General features: G+C 40.3%; 1 protein-coding gene and 1 non-coding gene across 4 annotated transcripts in view; both read right to left on the reverse strand.

Moving 5' to 3' along the window:
• Positions 1-12,826, reverse strand: part of SYT16 (synaptotagmin 16) — a 296,976-nt gene that overhangs the window by 72,570 nt on the left and 211,580 nt on the right. The window lies entirely within an intron of this gene.
• On the reverse strand, positions 1,559-1,698 carry LOC112577873. The gene has a single exon (XR_003102075.1). It is a non-coding gene; the product is annotated as a small nucleolar RNA SNORA7 (small nucleolar RNA).

Below are 12,826 nucleotides of genomic sequence, written 5' to 3' on the forward strand. Positions count from 1 at the left end.
TACTCCCAACCTTTCTCCTTTATTCACATCCTCGTGTTTCTGTGCACAGAATGACCTCTGCTCCCTCTACTCCCATTCACAATATTTTATTGGAGTAAAGATGATTTACAATGTTGTGTTAGCTTCATGTGTACAGCAAAATGATCCAGTCATACATATATATGACAATATATATATGTGTATATATATGAAAGTGTTAGTCATTCAGTCGTGTCCAACTTTTTGTGGCCCCATGAACTGTAGCCCATCAGGCTCCTCTGTCCATGGCATTCTCCAGGCAAGAATACTGGAATGGGATGCCATGTCCTTCTCCAGGGGATCTTCCTGACCTGGGGATCAAAGCCTGGTCTCCTGCATTGCAGGCAGATTCCTTACCATCTGAGCCACCTGGGGAGCCCATATATCTATACATATTCCTTTTCAGATTCTTTTCCCTTATAGATTATTACAAAATACTGAGTATAGTTTCCTGTGCTATACAGTAGGTCCTTGTTGGTTATCTAGTTCATATATTGTTGTTCTTGTTTAGTTTCTCAGTCCTGTCTGACTCTTTTGCTACCCCATGGACTATAGCCTGACAGTCTCTTCTGTCCACAGGATTTTTCAGGCAAGATTACTGGAGTGGGTTGCCATTTCCTCCTGTAGATCAAGGGATCCTCCTGATCCAAGGATTGCACCCATGTCTCCACGTCTCTTGCATTACAAGTGGATTCTCTACACTGAGCTGCCAGGGAAGCTCATTTCATATATAGCAGTGGGTATGTCAATCCCAAACTCCTAATTTTAACATCATTCTTCAAAATGCTTAAACTTCTTCAGGATCTGTTCTCCCCTCCCCTTTCCAAAACACAAACCTGAGCTTGGGTTTCTTTCCCTTATTCTTGCTCCTCCTCCTGTCAGCGCTTATCCCAGTCGAAACATTTTACCAAAACAATTTAATATTCTCCATGTACTTGTACACATCACCTCTAGAGAGGGAGCTCTTTAAAAGCGGGAGCAGAGTCCCTCTCTTTGCATCCTCACAGCCAAGCTAGTGTAGTATCAGGCCCACAGCAGCTGCTCGATAAATATTTATTAAATGAAAGCAGTAATTAATTAGCCACATCCAACCACAGTGGGAAGAATTGGAACCCCCAAAGCATCAAGCACAGAAAAGTACCTGTCACCATAATCAGGCACAGAGTGGGTGTTTAACACAGATGTGTCCAACGGTTGTTATATATTTCACTAGCATTTATTCAACTCTTTATCTTGTATTTCTGATATACATATATTAAATGGGCTTATGTGGTCTGGAGGACAGCCCCAACTCTTAACAGGAAACAGCCTTTCACATTCCAAGTAGCTTATGAAGACGCCCTTGGAACAGAACCCATTGGTAAGCAGGGGTGGAAAGTAACCACTGTTCATCAAAATTAGCTTCCATGAATCTATTTCAATTTCTTTTTGCTAAACTTGTAAGTGAATATCTACTTGTCTCTTTAATAAAATTTAACACATTTTCCCTCATTAATTTATTCCTGTATTCTACATTCTACTCTTCTTTTTTTTTTTTTTAAACTGTTGCAGAATGTCTTCCAATCACCAGCTACTAAGCAAACTGGGAATAGATTGGGTACCTCAGTCAGGCTTGCTTTCCCTCCTGACTCTAAGGGAGTCATTATACTAGCCATTCTCCAGACGTGATCCTGGGAGGTTCAGTTCAGCTCAGTCAGTTCAGTCGCTCAGTCATGTCCAACTCCCTGTGACCCCATGAATCACAGCACTCCAGGCCTCCCTGTCCATCACCAACTCCTGGAGTCTACCCAAACTCATGTCCATCGAGTTGGTGATGCCATCCAGCCATGTCATCCTCTGTCGTCCCCTTCTCCTCCTGCCCCCAATCCCTCCCAGCATCAGGGTCTTTTCCAATGAGTCAACTCTTCACATGAGGTGGCCAAAGTACTGGAGTTTCAGCTTCAGCATCAGTCCTTCTAATGAACCCCTGGACTGATCTCCTTTAGGATGAACTGCTTGGATCTTCTTGCAGTCTAAGGGACTCAAGAGCCTTCTCCAACACCACAGTTCAAAAGCATCAATTTTTCAGGGCTCAGCTTTCTTCACAGTCCAACTCTCACATCCATACGTGACCACTGGAAAAACCATAGTTTTGACTAGACGGACCTTTGTTGGCAAAGTAATATCTCTGCTTTTTAATATGCTATCTAGGTTGGTCATAACTTTCCTTCCAAGGAGTAGGCGTCTTTTAATTTCATGGCTGCAGTCACCATCTGTAGTGATTTTAGAGCCCAAAAAAATAAAGTCTGACACTGTTTCCCATCTATTTCCCATGAAGTGATGAGACCAGATTCCATGATCTTAGTTTTCTGAATGTTAAGCTTTAAGCCAACTTTTTCACTCTCCTCTTTCACTTTCATCAAGAGGCTCTTTAGTTCTTCTTCACTTTCTGCCATAAGGGTAGCATCATCTGCATATCTGAGGTTATTGATATTTCTCCCGGCAATCTTGATTCCAGCTTGTGCTTCATCCAGCCCAGCATTTCTCATGATGTACTCTGCATATAAGTTAAATAAGCAGGGTGACAATACACAGCTTTGACATACTCCTTTTCTTATTTGGAACCAGACTGTTCCATGTCCAGTCCTAACTGTTGCTTCCTGACCTGCATATAGGTTTCTCAAGAGGCAGGTCAGGTGGTCTGGTATTCCCATCTCTTTCAGAATTTTCCACAGTTTATTTTGATTCACACAGTCAAAGGCTTTGGCATAGTCAATGAAACAGAAATAGATGTTTTTCTGGAACTCTCTTGCTTTTTCCATGATCCAGCGGATGTTGGCAATTTGATCTCTGGTTCCTCTGCCTTTTCTAAAACCAGCTTGAACATCTGGAAGCTCATGGTTCATGTATTACTGAAGCCTGGCTTGGAGAATTTTGAGCATTACTTTACTAGCGTGTGAGATGAGTGCAATTGTGCAGTAGTTTGAGCATTCTTTGGCATTGCCTTTCTTTGGGATTGGAATGAAAACGGACCTTTTCCAGTCCTGTGGCCCCTGCTAAGTTTTCCAAATTTGCTGGCATATTGAGTGCAGCACTTTCACAGCATCATCTTTCAGGATTTGAAATAGCTCAACCTACCCTGCTTTTTTATCTTCATTTTTTACCCCCTTAATTCAATGGATTCAGTGTTGTTAAGAGCTATTGTAATACAATAAAGAGATGAACAGAATCATATAATTCTGACCAAATAATTCAAAGTACAAATCAAAGCAATATACAAGCACAAATAGAAACAAGGTGTATTGTCAAAAATAAGATGTTAAACAATTGAGCTATGTGTCCTTGGAACTACTTCACCCTGAGTTCTAGAACAAACACTAAAAGTGATCATGATGCAGGTTGAAGTTAAGGGGGCAACCATTTCCATCAACGTGTCAAATAACCTGAAGGTTGGAATCTGACCCTAACAACACCCTAGGGGCAAGATTTGACCCTCCACAGGGCTTCCCTTGTGGCTCAACTGGTAAAGTATCTGCTTGCAATGCAGGAGACCTGGGTTCAATACCTGGATTGGGAAGATCCCCTGGAGAAGGGAAAGGCAATCCACTCCAGTGTTCTGGCCTAGAGAATTCCATGGACTGTATAGTCCATGGGATCACAAAGAGTCAGACATGACTGAGCGACTTTCACTTTTCACTTTCAGGGCTTCCCAGGTGGTGCTAGAGGTAAAGAACCTGCCTGCCAATGCAGGAGACATAAGAGATATAGGTTAGATCCCTGGGTCGGGAAGATTCTCTGGAGAGTGGAATGACAACCCATTCCAGTATTCTTGCCTGAAGAATTGCATGGACAGAGGAACCTGGCAGGCTATAGTCCATAGGGTCACAAAGAGTCAGACACAACTGAAGCAATTTAGCACAGCACTCAAAAATTACCCATCTCGTCCAGGACAATAGATAGGCATATGGAAACGTGAGGTCACTTTAAAAAAAAGACACTGCGCCTGTCATAGCCACAAAAGATACAAGACATTCTAAGAAAACTATGGTCTGCAGGTACAATGTTCAGTCAAGTTCACCCTTGACAGTAAAGCTTTTGTCATTTTCTGGAAGATGACTGTGTTGACAGACAAAAAATTGACAGTTTTTATTTCAGAGTGAGGGGTAAGGGTTTTGAGGCTTATTTAAAACAGCTTTGAATTGTGGTGCTGGAGAAGATGCTTGAGAGTCCCTTGGACAGCAAGGAGATCGATCCAGTCTATCCTAAAGGAAATCAAGCCTGAATATTCACTGGAAGGACTGATGCTGAAGCTGAAGCTCCAATACTTTGGCCACTTAATGTGAAGAGTCCATTCATTGGAAAAGACCCTAATGCTGGGAAAGATTGAAGACAAGAGGAGAAGGGGGTGACAGAGAATGAGATAGTTGGATGGCATCACTGACTCAGTGAACATGAGTTTGAGCAAACTCCGGGAGATAGTGAAGGACAGGAAAGCCTGCCGTGCTGCAGTTCATGCAGTTGCCAAGAGTCGGACATGACTGAGTAATTGAACAACAACAATATTGTAAATAATCTTGTGATAGTTTCAGGCAAACAGTGAAAGGATTCAGCCATACATATAAATGCATCCATTCTCCCCTAAATCCCCCTTCCACCCAAGCTGCCATGTAACACTGAGCAGAGTTCCATGTGTCACGCAGCAGGTCCTTGTTGCTTGTCCATTTGGAGTATGACCTACCTGTGCATTTACAGCTGATGTATTTCTAAAACTACAGAATTAAAAAATAAACAAAATCTGATGAGGGTACCCAAAATAATGAGGGGTAAAAATTTATTTCATACATGGTAATGACATTTTCACTAGACAAATGGGCTGGGAAAAAATCTGTTTACCAAAATACTCTATTCCTGGGGAAAAGAAAACATTAACCACTCCTACTTTAACGCTTCCTTAATTAGTGTTCTAAAATTTTGTTAAATGTACCTTAATGAGTTTTTTCTTAACTAAATTTGGAACCTCCCCAATCTACCAATATTATGTTTAATCAGATTTTCAAAACTTGTTAATGATACTTTTGTCTGCAAAATTTACCAGGCATTTAGAGGTAATAGACATTGTCATTATTCAGTATCATTACCCTAAAATAGTATTAGGAGAGTATGCTATTTTAATTCTGATCACACAAGGAAAGAAATTAAAACCAAAAATACTAAGTGGCTTTTCCATAGTGAAGAAAATTATAAAAAAGTTATCTTCAAATAATCCTACGTTTCTGACATTTCAAATTTTATTAAGATATTCAGTTGCTGACAATAATTCCAACATTCACCTACCTTCTTTATTTTTAGGATTCTACCATCTTTCTTTTATAATCTGACTTTCCTTCCACTTTCCATGTTTCTCTTTCTTTCAACTTATTGGGTCATTTATCTCAGGATTCCTGTTTCATTCATCTCTGCTACTGAATTCCCTCCTAACCTCTCTAGCCATTGTCAAAGTAATTCACCTGCTATTCTGAACTCCATAAAATTCCCTTCCAAATTTATAGTCTGAAAATTGTGCTGCTGCAATTTTTTAGAATTTTAGTATCTGCAGCCTCTTGCAGATGAAGTCCATCTTTCCTGAATAGGCCCTTTCTCATGTCCAGATTTCCTAATTTACCCAGGGAGGTGAGCCTTCCAATACCAGATAAATCTAAAGCCTTCTTCTTTGGCCAAACTCACACACACAGACACCATCCACTCTTACCTTCAGTACAAGGCCTAGATCCTTGGTATCAAGCATTACTGAGTTAGAGTCACCACTTGATCCCGATTTCCTAATTTACCCAGGGAGGTGAGTTTGCTATCAAGTCACTGCCTGAGTCACGATGCAGGTTCCCCATCATCACCTACTTGTGTGATGAGCAAGTTCACTGTATCCTCCAGGTCCCAGCTTCCCGGACCGTAACATGCAGGGACTCTGATTTCTAAATTATTTTCAGTCCTAAAACACTATCACTTACAGGCTTACATTTGCCTTTCTTGTTTTCACGATCGGTAGAATTTACAAGATGTCCCAAAGTTCAGCTACCCTTCGCGTAGATTAGTAACTATTTGCCTTTCAAATGAGGTTGAACTATTTTTTTCCACCTTTGAAATATACTGTGAACATCATCTCCATTTCTGAATAGCTTCACGGTGTTTTTCTAACTATAGTGTTTGTGCTAAATGTGAATAGACCTGCAAATTAATGCAGTTTAGCTCATTTGAAACCCAGATTGTAAGTCTTTCTCTGAACTCAACCAAATAGGAGTTAGTTTTGAGGACATCATCATGTTTAATATCAAGAGGCTACAGTTATTTGTGCATTGTGACCTTTTATCCTTTAATGTGCTGCAAATATTTTCAAAGAAACTTTACAGCCAACATTCAAAATAATAAACAAAGTAGATTTTAATAGTTCAAGAAAATCTCTTCTATGTAGCTTGTGTGCTTTTCAATATCTCATGTAATCTTCACAACAATTCTATGAGACAGGTATTATTGTTTCTCCCCATTTTATAGATAAGGAAACTGAGGCACGGAGAATGTAACATAACATGCCCAAAGTCACCTACGCTTTAATCACAGGCAGTTTGTTTCCAAAGTTCATGTTCTTCAACTTGAATTAAATGATATGACATCTCTGATGTTTACTAATAATCAAATGCAACAGATACATTACGACCTCAATTTTCTTCCTTTGCAGCTTTTCACTTGATGAATACAAAAGGCCACTGTCTGGAAATCCATTTTATTGCATTTATGCTTGTCTTCAATCAATGATAACACACTCTATTCACTAACAGACAGAAAGGTTAAAACCACCTTTGAATTTGAATAACATATAGCAAATGAAAATCTCTACAACGATGCTGCAGACTGATGAAAGCTACATTCTGCTCCTGGCAAGGAAGTGAAACAGGTAATTCAATGCTAACTATGTGAGAGAGAAAGTGAGAGCAATAAGCAAAATTTACAGCACAAAACTAGATGCGATTTGGGCTGGTGTGGGGCTGGCCTCCATGGATCTTTTACTCAGTATTTTCCAACCAATTAAAGTCAATCAAGGCCACACTTGTCTCAGTACAATTTGTCATTCAAAGACATTTCAAAATGATTTCTACTCAACGGATTCATCTCTTTTGGGTTGAATTTTCAATATCCCATTCAACAAGCTCTATTATAGCACTTTCAAAAGTAACTTCTTCCCCTCACAGCACAATAAATATGGCAAAGGTACCATTCTACTGAAAAGGAACTGATGGGAAAAAAGGAGTCAGAGAAAGATATGTAAGAACGGCTTTCATCTAAGCAGAAAGACACGTTTCAATTTGGTTTTGTATTGATTCTTTCCAATAATGGTCAAACCTCCCTCACAGAGCTAAGCCTCCCCAAGCTTTCCGGCACTGTCTGTTGATGCCCAGCCGAGGAAGAGAGTGGGAGGAACGGGTGGTGGAGGGTGGTCACCTACCAGCTGTTGTTAAAATCTGTCAACTGGCAAATGAAGCCTTCTGATTTGTGAGCAATTTCCAAAACAAAAAAAAAAAAATCAGAACTACCATCTGGGAAGTGGGAAGAAGATACCGCTTGGCAAAAATGTTTCATAAAACATGAGCAAACACAGAAACACACACAAATACACCGATGTGTACACACACATACACACACAGAAAGGCAATGCCCTCAGACTGATAAAACCGGCAATCTCTCCCTACTACTGAGACTTTTTTCCCCAATTGCCTAACATGAAGAGGGAGCTGGGAGATCTCCAGAGAGTCAGCAGGTGACAGAAAAACTGGATTCTGTTGGAAGTCCCACTGCCGACTCACTACCTGACTTCAAGCAAACCACCTGTTATGAATGTAGGGCATAGTTTATCAATTTGCAAAGCAGGTGTGAGCATTCTCACCTTCTGCAAACCATGCAGGGAATGTAAATGAGGATTTCAAAGAACTGTACTATTCTGGGAATAGAATTCCCGAAAGGAAGTGTAACATATCATTTTTAGAGTTCCACATGATCTCCACAGATGCAGCAAGAAGCTTCACAATCAAGATCAAACCACTGGTGGGCATTGCTATTTGTTCACACAGGTGCAGTAGAAAAGCCTGACGTCTGTTCCCAGTGGGAAATGTGGCACAGCCAGTCTAGGGGAAGGTGATGGATGCTCTTTGTATCTCCTTTCACCTCACATTCACCCAAGACATTGCTCCAAAAGGACCACTTCATTCCTGATGGTGATGCTTAGGCTGGACCTATGGGGACCACTCAGATGAAAGGTAATTGTGCAAAACATCACACACTGCATTGAATACTGGTCCCTGAATGATTTTTTCTCTGTGGAATAGACAGATATTTTTGCTTTAAAGAAATAGCTCCCAGAATACTGCTGCTGCTGTTCCTAAGTCGCTTCAGTCGTGTCCGACTCGTAGCAACCCCATAGACTGCTGCCTATCAGGGTCCTCCATCCATGGGATTTTCCAGGCAAGAGTAGTGGAGTGGGTTTCCATGTTCTATATTTGCTTTTCATTATACTTAATAAATTCCACTAAGTTTCTCCTACTTCTTTTTCCTGATTACACTTCATGGTACTGTCTATAGGTTTAGCACTTTTAAGTTTCCATTTAGAAATTAATTTTCAATTTTCATCTTTATATCCTCTTTTAAACCCAATATAAAACTGTTGTGTACATACTTTACTAAAATCTATATCAATACGGGTTATAATAATAATATAAGACTTCAGCCTTTCAGATGTTTATACTTTGGTGACTTTACGCATTCAACTATAAACCTGTTCTTCTTAATCAGTCCTTTTAAATAATTCTTCTATTTTGACAACTATAATTCACATGAAAATTCATATAAAATACTCTACAACTCACCTAAAAGTTTAAGCAAACAGAAGGATGCTATAGGTTAATTATTATAAAGACAATACATCATTTTGGTCAAGAGCCCAGACTTTCTGTGTTCAAATCCTGCTCTCTCATAAACCAGTATGTCCTCTGTGCCTCAGTTTCCTCTTTTGTAAAATGGACTCAACAATAGGACTTAAGACTTACATATAAAGCACTTAGAATTGTGCATGTAAAGCAGTTAGAACAGCCTGGCACCTAATTAGCTTTCAAGAAATGATATGAGTTATAATACCATCACTACCACCACCACTACACTGTTCAGTACAACCCAGTAAGTACACAACCCACTTATGTCAAACTCTGGTTGAACAATTCCAAGACAACCCATTGAAGGCAGAGGCCAAACATAACTCAGTATCCAGGGCACTGAACAGCAGCACAACATGACCGAGCAAATTCTGTCAGCCAAAGCCCAGCCAGGCCTGCGGCAGCACAGTCACCGTCCCTGAATACAGACTTGCTCAGGAGGCAGCAGCAAAGTCCTCAGGAATCCAGAGGGTAAGGATAACAACCTTTTGGTGTATAAAACTCAGAGGTTTCTCCTTCCTAAGAAATCATATCCCACGTTTGACCTTACCCCTAGTAATGAAAAGCTCTGCAGTAAAATTGAACAACTTTTAGAGACGCACTGACCACACACAAAATTCCCTCCGAAATAAAAAAGGCTCTTTTCAAGCAATTTGGGGGAATACAACAGAAGGGAAAGAAGATTCATATTGAACATGACTGTTTTGAGACTTCTGAGTTGTGTCACCCATCTGGTAATCACACCTGATGAAGTGGAAAGATCAAGAAGAGTAAGACCTCCGACATCACATCAAACATGCAAGGTCATGACCCTGGAGGAACTAAAGGATAGTGATCAGTGAAATGTCATCTGTGAGTATTAATGCAACGCAGGTAATGTTGGGTTGAAATACACTGGGCAGCAAACTCACGCTTCAATCTAAAAAACAGAATACCGTAATGATAGCAGGATAATATTAAACATTTTTAACAGCCAAAGAGCATCAGCACCAAACAATCAGAATAGCCTCTGGCTGTAAAAGCTCTTATACCTATTCCTAACATACCCTTAGAGAAACCCAGATCTAGAGCCACCAACCAAAAAACAAGGTATGTCTTTAGTTCAGACCACAATCCCTCTTTCTTGGGCTCTGTCTTTGAGGTACTAGAGTCATTACTCTTTCCTGGCTCCATATGCTATATTCATTCTGGAAAGCACAGCTATCAGAGATGCAATATGGCCAAGGCTGCAACTGGGTATGAATCCAGATACTGAAACTTATGGATGAAGTCAAAGAAGCTAGGGGAGGAAACAGAAAAAGACCCTCAACAAGCTCTCAGGGAACTTCCCCCATTTTTCCCAAAGATTTTTTTGATGAAATAACTTACAGATTAATTTCAGAAAAAGATGAATCTAAGGCAAAGAGCACTGAGTAGTCAGAGAAGTTAGTTTTGTAAATGATGAAAGAGAAACTCCACAATGAAGACACCACTATCACAAACAATTCTGTGGAGAAGATACAGCACCTGAATGTGCAAAGGGAAAGACTAGAGATCTCTTCAAGAAAACTAGAGATGCCAAGGGAACATTTCATGCAAACATGGGCTCAATAAAGGACAGAAACAGTACGGACCTAACAGAAGCAGAAGAGGTTAAGAAGAGGTAGCACAGAAGAACTATACAAAAAAGATCTTAATGACCAGGATAACAACAATGATGTAATCAATCACCTAGAGCCAGACATCTTGTAGTGTGAAGTCAAGAGGGCCTTAGGAAGTATCACTACGAACAAAGCTAGTGGAGGTGATGGAATTCCAGCTGAGCTATTTCAAATCCTAAAAGATGATGTTTCTAAGGTGCTGCACTCAATATTGCAGCAAATTTGGAGAACTCAGCAATCACTGCAGGACTAGAAAAGGTTAGTTTTTGTTCCAATCCCAAAGAAAGGCAATGCCAAAAAATTTTCAAACTATCACACAATTGCACTCATTTCACACAGGTTAGCAAAGTAATTCTCAAAATCCTTCAAGCTAGGCTTCAACAGTATGTGAACCGAGAATGTCCAGATGTTCAATCTGGATTTAGAAAAGGCAGAGGAACCCAAGATCAAATTACTAACATCCATTAGATCATAGAAAAAGCAAGAGAATTTCAGAAAAATATATACTTCTGCATCATTGACTACACTAAAGCCTTTGTGTGGATTATGACAAATTGTTGAAAATTCTTCAAGAGATGGGAATACCAGATCACCTTACCTGACTCCTGAGAAACCCATATGCAAGTCAAGAAGCAACAATCAGAAGTGGATATGGAACAATGAACTGGTTTGAAATTGGGAAAGGAGTATGTCAAGGCTTCATATTGTCACCCTGCTTATTTAACTTATATGCAGTGAAGAACAAGCTGGAATCAAGATTGCTGGGAGAAATATCAATAACTTCAGATATGCAGATGACACCACTCTTATGGCATAAAGCAAAGAGGAACTAAATAGCTTCTTGATGACGGTAAAAGAGGAAACTGAAAATGCTGGCTTAAAACTCAACATTCAAAAATCTAAGATCATTCCATCCAGTCCTATCACTTCATGGCAAATAGTTGGGGAAACAATGGAAATAGGGACAGACTTTTTTGAGGGGCTCCAAAATCACTACAATGGCACCCCACTCCAGTACTCTTGCCTGGAAAATCCCATGGACGCAGGAGCCTGGTAGGCTGCAGTACATGGGGTTGCTAACAGTCGGCCACGACTGAGTGACTTTACTTTCACTTTTCACTTTCATGCATTGGAGAAGGAAATGGCAACCCACTCCAGTGTTCTTGCCTGGAGAATCCCAGGGGCGGGGGAGCCTGGCGGGCTGCCGTCTGTGCAGTCGCACAGAGTTGGATATGACTGAAGCGACTTAGCAGCCAGCAGCAGTAGCAGCAGCAAAATCACTACAGATGGTGACTGCAGCCATGAAATTAACAGATGCTTGCTCCTTGGAAGAAACACTATGATAAACCTAGACAGTATATTCAAAAGCAGAGACATTACTTTGCTGACACAGCTCCATATGGTCAAAGCTATGGTTTTTTCAGTAGTCATACATGGATGTGAAAGCTGGACCATAAAGAAGGCTGAGTGCCAAAGAATTGGTGTTTTTGAACTGTTGTGGTGTTGGAGAAGACTCTTCAGAGTCCCTTGGACTGCAAGGAAATCCAACCAGTCATTCCTAAAGGAAATCAGTTCTGAATATTCATTGGAAGGACTGATACTTAAGTTCCAATACTTTGGCCACCTGATTCAAAGAGTCCACTCATTGGAAAAGACTCTAATGCTGGGGAGGATTGAGAGCAGGAGGAGAAGGGGATGTCAGAGGATGAGATGGTTGGATGGCATGAATAACTCAATGGTCATGAGTCTGATCAAACTCAGGGAGATAGTGAAGGACATGGAAGCCTGGTGTGCTGCAGTCCACGGAGTTGCAGAGTCAGACACAACATAGTGACTGAACAACAACAATACCTATAGTATGCTTCCCATAATAAATTATCCCCTATCCCTAAAAAAAAAAAAAGTGCAAAATCATAACTTTTCTTGAATCCTTTAGAAACAGCTTATCTTTCAGTGAAACCAACTAACTCAAAATCTAGGAGAGACAGAAGCCTCCAAGAAGATACAAGACACTAAAACCTGCCTACCTAAGATAGACCCTGGACCCAAGTTAAGGCATTATGAATAATGTAGGTAAAATTTTTAACAAATTGCTAAAATCTAAGTATGAGGTAGTATGAGAGCATGAAACCTCTAGGAGCTACAGATATAGCAGAAATCTATACCCACTCACAGACTCTTCTCTGCCATCCTCACTGGGTACTAGTAAGAAAAAGT

Source organism: Bubalus bubalis, chromosome 11 (genome assembly GCF_019923935.1).
Source record: "Bubalus bubalis isolate 160015118507 breed Murrah chromosome 11, NDDB_SH_1, whole genome shotgun sequence".
NCBI lineage: Eukaryota > Metazoa > Chordata > Mammalia > Artiodactyla > Bovidae > Bubalus > Bubalus bubalis.